The sequence below is a fragment of the Lipotes vexillifer genome, unplaced genomic scaffold (assembly GCF_000442215.2).
Source record: "Lipotes vexillifer unplaced genomic scaffold, Lipotes_vexillifer_v1.1 scaffold822, whole genome shotgun sequence".
Classification (NCBI taxonomy): Eukaryota; Metazoa; Chordata; class Mammalia; order Artiodactyla; family Lipotidae; genus Lipotes; species Lipotes vexillifer.
Genome location: NW_006770496.1, coordinates 830,978 through 838,765, shown reverse-complemented (window position 1 = coordinate 838,765; position 7,788 = coordinate 830,978).

Below are 7,788 nucleotides of genomic sequence, written 5' to 3'. Positions count from 1 at the left end.
AAGGCTTACTAGGTGCTTAAGGCATTCAAAGCATGATACCTCAAAATATACCACTTTGACTAAGGACTGTTTTGAGCTGCAGGCAATTGAGAGGATGCAGATACATAAAAAACTGTCTGTCCTCTTTCTTTCTGCTAGGAAGGACAGGATGATTCTTAACCACCAGAGACAACCCCAGACTCTTATCAGCACCAGAGGAATCTACATAACAAAACTTACTTAAAGAGCCTTTATCTGCCATTCGTCCCCTCCCCTAGCCCCATATATTCACCTACCCACAGTCTGCTGCCTCTAAAGACCTAAACCCCTTTTCCTTTGTCTTGGCAGTTTTCCTTTTTAAGAAACCATATAGCCCCAAGTTCTGCCCATACTTTTGAGTTACCCATCACAGTGACTTCTCCCATGTGTATGTCGGATGGTAGAGGGTATAGGGATTTCTTCTCCCCTACACTGACAAAGGTAAGTTTTGGTCCCCACTTCTTAGGAACTTGCAGTCTAAACAGAGACTGATACATAAGGAGGTAATTGTGACAAAGAATGATTTAGTTATATTAATGATATGAATAGAGTCTGCAAAGACAGAGTGAACAACTGACTGGTATGAATATCTGTGTGTGTGTGCATCAGTGTGTGTGTGTGTGTGTGTGTGTGTCTGTGTGTGTTGTTACCTCTTGGAAGAGGTAACATTTAAACCTGTTTCTCAGTGATACAGAGGACCAACCAACCCACCAGGAAGTTATGGTTCAGTTCTTTCCAGATTAACAAAATGAAGACAAAAGACAGATGAGATGTGTGGGACCATTTTGTCTAAGTTGGAAGCAATTTCTCCCATGACAAACACTATGTGTTAAAACCAGGGTCCTCCATTCGGTAGTATTAGCAGCGGCATCTCTTCACCTTCAGTATTTTGCTGTTGCTAACAAAGGAGTGGTTTACCTCATTGTGCCTTGGACTGGCTTTTTGTCTTTTTTCCCCTCATGAAAAGGCTTTGTTTACAGTACTTTTTTTTTCAGAAATGCATTTCTGTGGTTTTTTTTCCACGAATCTGCTTCTGCCTACTGACAAAGAAGACTAGAATTTTATTACTCAGGAAACTGGATTTTTCAGGTCTTCTGAGTCCTACCTCTATGCCTCTCCTATATCCCACTACATTATTTCCCTTTGCATTTTATCATTTCCCAAATTAATGAAACTAAACAGGTGAACTGAAAGTTGATATGCTGAAGGATGTTCCAAACCTCCAAATCACCAAATTTTAACAAGGCAAAATAAATATCTCTTTAACATATTACTTGAGAAATAGATGTATGCTTTCTTATTTAATGACTTGCTGGGGATTATTTGAATAATTGGAATGGTGTCCTTTTGCCCTCCCCTCCTCACTCTCTCAAAAATTTCTTCTCATAGTTTAATACCACATCATTGAACTGACTTATTTTTCATCTGTGGTTTAGATATGTTCTAGTCTCATAACAGTGAATTCATTTTTACCTAGACTAAGCAAGGTTGAAAGCTCAATAAAATTAACCTCATTTCACATTTATGATGTTCTAGTCCACTGTGCATATTTAAACACCATGCCTTTTTATTAATGGAAATCCTAAACCATGCACTGAAAAAAAAAAAAAAATTAGGCTTGCTCTGAATTTGGCTCCTGCTCCATTGCTTCTCATTTTGAATTATATTCCAGCAACTAAGAAACAAACAAATTGAACTTACACAGTATTTTCTAATAATTAAAAATAATACTTATTTAATATCTGAAATAAATTTTCTGACATTCTATATAGTAATTTGAACAGTAAAGTTTATTTTCCATAAAATGTGAAACAACACTGGTCTAAAACTCATAAGAATTCTTGTGTAGAACTTACCCAGCCTGCTTTTGGATATGGGTCAATTTTTTTTTCAGTCCTAGTTTTACTCCCGATGAATAAAAATCACAAAACTGAATTGTGGTTTTTCTGTACTCAAATCTAGGATAGTAGCTTTCCCATCTCTATGTTTCAAGGTTTTTAGAGAATAAAACAGGTAAAGAGCTCTATGCCTCTCTAAAAAATGGCACAATGTGGAATGTAAGGCAATACTGCCCTGACCAGTGCTGTTTAAATTTTTTGGATCATTTGTCTCTTTCCTAATTTAACAGAAATTATGGGCTCTCTTTCCAGAAAAATTCCTGCACACAAAATTTTGCATTAAATTTTAGGGCATCCAGTGACCTTCCTAGAGGCCTCCCAAAGACCTCCAAGTTATAAAACACTAGTCTAGAAGGAATGCTACTTCACCTTTACTAGGTATTGCTTATGGCATGCCATAAAAGATTTAAAGTAGCATTATTTACATTACAATTCACCTCAATAATTTAACAGAGCCTATCTGAATAATGGGGCAATAATATACTCATGGAGCTGCAAATTGGTTAATTTATTTGGTGGCTGTCTCAATGTGGAGCCAGAATTAGACCCAGCAAATAGTTCCTGAAATATGGTTTAGTAGGTGCCACTTGACAAATATTTATGGAGCTCCTATTATATACTAGGAATTTTGCTAGGCAATGAAGCTAAAAAGCCTGTAAAATAAACACACTTTAAGGGTATGAAAACTTACATTGGGGGTATGAAAACAAGTAAAGAGCAATAATGATACTAGATGATAAGTATTATGACAGGGTAAGTAAAGGCGGCAAACAGAGTAAATAAGAAGGGACAGAGTAAATAAGAAGGGCATCTGGAAGGGCAAATGAAGGCTTTCTAAATAAAACAATGAACAGGTCAGTCCTGAAGGATGAATAGGAGCTAGCCCATATCTCTTACACATGTGCTTAAAATGTCAGCATTCTATGCGTCTTGTTACAAAAACTGCTTCCTTCATTACCTGCTCCCTGGAGTCAACCCCTTCCAATGATACATGCAGATTCTTTGTGTATTACCTCAAAATAACACACTTAAATTGCATTTTAAAGTTTTTGCATTTAGGCATTATCTTTTGATATCCTACTATGGTCGATGAGGATTTTGCTCTCTTTAATTACCTCATCTTCCAACCCCTTGTTCCTGGCCTTAGCATAAACATATGCACACATACACACATCCCTCCCATGCCATACCTCATCTTCTCATTCTGTCAGTGTTTACATTGTATTTACAATATTTTGACCATGTAAATGCAGTTATGTACTAAGATATGATGGCTTGAACTTTCCTATACATTTTGCATCAATATTTGTCTGTCTGGATAGTTTTCTCTGTACTTAATATTAACTCAACTCTAAATTCTACCCTAGATATGTAAGTTTCCTTTGAAGATGTTCAACACATTATTCTATCAATGTTCATCTTCTTGAAGAACTCTATCCCTGAGCCATCTGATCTACTACAATTTGGACTGCTGGCTCTCTAGATCTGTGGTCCAGCTGTCATGTTGGGACTGCCCTTCACCACCAACTCCAGATTTCCTTTGCTTCTTTCTTGATTTGAATTTCCTTTTTCCTACTTTTAATCTCTTGATCAGTTTAATGATAAATTAAATCATTCTAGACTAACCATTCTCTTGATTTTCTTTTCTTTTTTTCTTTTCTTATTTCCCTAGGATATATTTTCCAATAGCGTCCTCGCAAAGGGTACAGAGGAGACAATATTTTGAGAATTTGGATATAGAATTTGATCTTAGAACCCTTTTTTCCCCTCATAATTTTCAAATCATTGATCTCTTGTCTTCTTGCTTCCAGGACAGCCATTCAGGGGTTTGAAGCTGTTCTATTCTTGAACTTTTGTGTTGCATGTGCTTTCTTGCTGAAAGTCCTCTTTTTGTGTCTAAAGTTCTGACCTTTACAAATAATCTGCCTTGGTGTATCCATTTTCATCCACTGTTTTCAGCACATGATGGGTCTTTCTATCTGGAAATACATGTTCAATTCTGGAAGATTTTCTTGTACTATTTCTTTTACTATTTCCTTTGTTATGAATTTTTTAAATGACTATTATTTGGATAACCAACTTCCTATATGTATTAGTTTTCTAGGACTGCCATGATAAAATACCAGAGACTGAGTGGCTTAAACAACAGAAATTTATTTTCTCACAGTTTTGGAGGCATGACCAAGGTATCAGCAGGTTTGGTTTCTCCTGAGGCTTCTCCTCTTCGTTTGCAGCAGACTGCCTTTTCACTGTGTAACTCACATGGTCTTTCTGTGCTCTCAAATTCCTGGTGTTTCTGGTGTGTTGAAATTTCCTCTTCTTATAAAGACTCCAGTCAGATTGGATTAGGGCCCACTCTAATGGCCTCATTTTATTTAACTAAATCACCTCTTTAAAGGCCCTATATCCAAATACAGTCCCAGTCTAAGGAACTGTTTTTTAATGCTTCAGCATCTGAATTCAGGGGTAGGGGACACAATTTAGCCCATAACACTGGACTTGTTTATTTGAAGTTTACTGTCACTTTTTCATTTGTGATTCACAGAAATCAACTTCTTTTTCTCTTTATTTCCATACAACCTCCTCATTCTTGACCATCATCGTCTGTTCCTAGTACATATCCTCCCTTTCAGAACTTTCCTTTTACTCTTTAGCTATATTTATCAAGACAAAGTGGAATAGAAAGATTCAAAAAGAATAAATTGCTTTGAACTTAATACTTAATACATGATGAAATTCATTTTTATTCCATAACTTCTCCAGGCTTTATTTTTACCTTTAATCCACACATACATTCATTCATCATTTAGAAATTTTCACTATAGATTTTATTAGATTGTTGGTACATATAACACTGGCATTGTTAAAGCATGACTGCCTGAGTTATAGTACCAAGACACTAATCAGTGACCATTAAAAACAGTCAAATTTATTGATTATTTAGGAACAACAGATTCTTTAACATCTTTCAAAGGGAAAAGTGGCATACATTTTAATGCCTAAGATGAAAATAATCACATTTATAAGGGCAGAATGTTGTTTTGGGGGCAAAATCCACATCACTCTTAATCCAGCACATTGTGAAAAATCCACTTTTTAATATATAATATATAATAATATAATTATCATATATTTTCTCTTAAATATCAAATAAAGCATACATTTCAAATATACAGAAAAATCTGAATATGTTTATTAATATAGCATCCCTGTGTGATTATCAGAGAATTAAAAAGTAGTTTTAATATTTTTATCCCCTTAGGTAATATATTTTACTAAAAATAACTCAAGTAAGAGAAGAATATGTTAATAGTTCACCCAACATAAGATATTTTGCTAATTTGTTAGACTATTTAAGCTAAAATTTCTTAATTTAAAAGACATCTATAAGAACATTTAAAATACATTTCTGGGAATTCCCTGGCAGTCCAGTGGTTAGGACTCCACGCTTCCATTGCAGGAGGCATGGGTTCGATCCCTGGCTGGGGAACTAAGATCCTGCATGCCACATGGCGTGGCCCAAAAATAAATAAGTAAAATAAAAAAATAAATCTCATATATTTTAGAATCTGTAGGTTCCAGTTCCGATAGTGAATATTCATCACATTTCCATTACCTGAATGTATGTAATCAAGCCCTTCTAAAACATAGGGTCATTCAATGACCTTACACCTGACAAAAATACAACACTATATTACAATGCCTGAAGAGAAGACAAAACACAGATAGTCGTGAATGGAAATGCTAACACTAATAAAACAGCACAGATACATGAGATAGTCAATACCATGGCCCAAGACTCTGGGATCCAGGGCAATCTGGAGCCCTTGGCATAAGTGTGGGGGACATAGAGGGGCAGTCTGAAAAGGAATGTCCATTTGAGGGAATGAATTCTCTCTAGTATGAAAATACAAGAAAATGTTTCTCTTACATTATCTAGAAGGTGTACAATTTACAGAGAGGGAACAGGTGATTAAGTTCACTAGTGATGCAGAACAATAGGTCACCATATTTAATTAGACACTGCATACTATTTATATACATGCCATAGAGAAGACTATTAAAAACCTGAAGCTTCCAACAAAACCACTGAGGTGTTTTTGACAGATTAATGATGATTAATGATGGGCTGTCCTTAGGGTTTCTCTGAGATTGTGAGTAAAGTGAGATTATTATTTTAAAGCTTCTTTTATTAAAGTATTAAATATATATATAAATTAATTAATAATCTACGTTATTTATTTCAAAATTGGGGATGGAAATAGCCCTAAATTTATATTAACACAATTTAGTTGATTAGTTCATATTAGAGTTAAACCTACCCTCACACCTGTAAAGGTTTTATGTTATCCTCTCCAGTACTGCCTGGTTCTTATTTTCTCTGGGAAAAGGGAAGTGGGCCAGTGCGTCATTACAAGCTCAGAGGAGAGACATGAAACTAGAATTTGCTAGCAAGTGGGAAAATGATATGCAAAATGTCATCCTCATTTGGCGTACATTTTACTGCTGCAGAGAACTAAAGAAGTCAGTTAGCTGCTCCGCCTGCACCCACCCCACTCCACGCCACTTCAACCACTTATTAGAAGGGAAATTGCCCCTTTTCAGAGTTCTAGTGAGTTAGAGGAGCATTCTTCTGCCTACCATAGTGCCTAACTTCAATCCCAAGTTTCTGAATCCAAATCAAGTCTTTCACTGTAAATCCCCACTCCCCCTCAAATGTTCTTAAAACAAAGAGCAATCATAACAAAACTATAAGAATGACGTCTAATCAGTTGACCTTTAGAGTTACTTTAATAAGTCTAACACACTCTTTTGTCATTTCAACTAAAATATGTAATTTTAAATTCTGAAACATTTTAAAAAGAGTAATAAAGCAAACCTGTATCTATTATGTCAATAGATAATATTTTGTCATCTTTATTTAGCTCACTTATTTTTTTTAAAGAAGTGACACATAAAATCTCTCCACCATCACCCCTTCTTGCCTCCTCAGAGGTAATCATTATCCTGAAGTTGGTGTGTTTTTATCCTTTACATAGGAATGTAAATATAAGCAACATGTATTACTGTTTTGTGTATTTTAAAATTTTAATTAAGTAGTAGACTGTTACCAAACCTTTTGCAACTTACCTTTTTTCACATAGTTTGGGTATTTATTCATGTTGACGCATGTAAATCTAGTTCATTCATGTTAACTACTGTATAATACTCTATTGGTTTGGTTTATAGAGGTGATTTTTTTTTTTTTCAGTGAATTATGTGATGAGATCCTCAGCTTGGGGGAGGAGGAAGGGGTAGTAGGAGGGGAAGGGAGCAGTGTGAGAGAGAATTGAACTGGAGGTAAAACTAGAACTACACAATCAGCTCTCCTGGTTCTTAGGCCTTCAGACTCGGACTAGAACTACACCAATGGCTCTCCCGGGTCCCTAGCTTGCCAACTGCAGACCTTGGAATATCTCAGCCTGAAGAACAACATGTTTCTCTGGAAAACACAGCCTAAAACACTGCCTAACAATCCACCCCAAAAGAAACATTTTGCTTACAATTTTGTGGTTAAGGAATTCAAGAAGAGCTTAGCTAGGTGGCTGCATTTGCTGCATTTTGAGTCTCGAGTCGCTGGGGCTGGAGAATCATTTTCCAAGGTGGCTTCTTCACACGTCTGATATCTCATTCTCCAGAGTTTCTCCATGTGACTTTGCTTTTCCAGCATGATCTCAGGGTAATCACACATCTTACATGGCACCTGGCATTCCAAGAGGAAGCAAAAGCTCCAAAGAGGATGTGAAAGCTGCCAGGCCCATTAAGGGCTGAGTCTGGAACAGGCAGTGTCACTTTCACTGTATTCTACTGATCAAAGCAGTCACACGCTCTT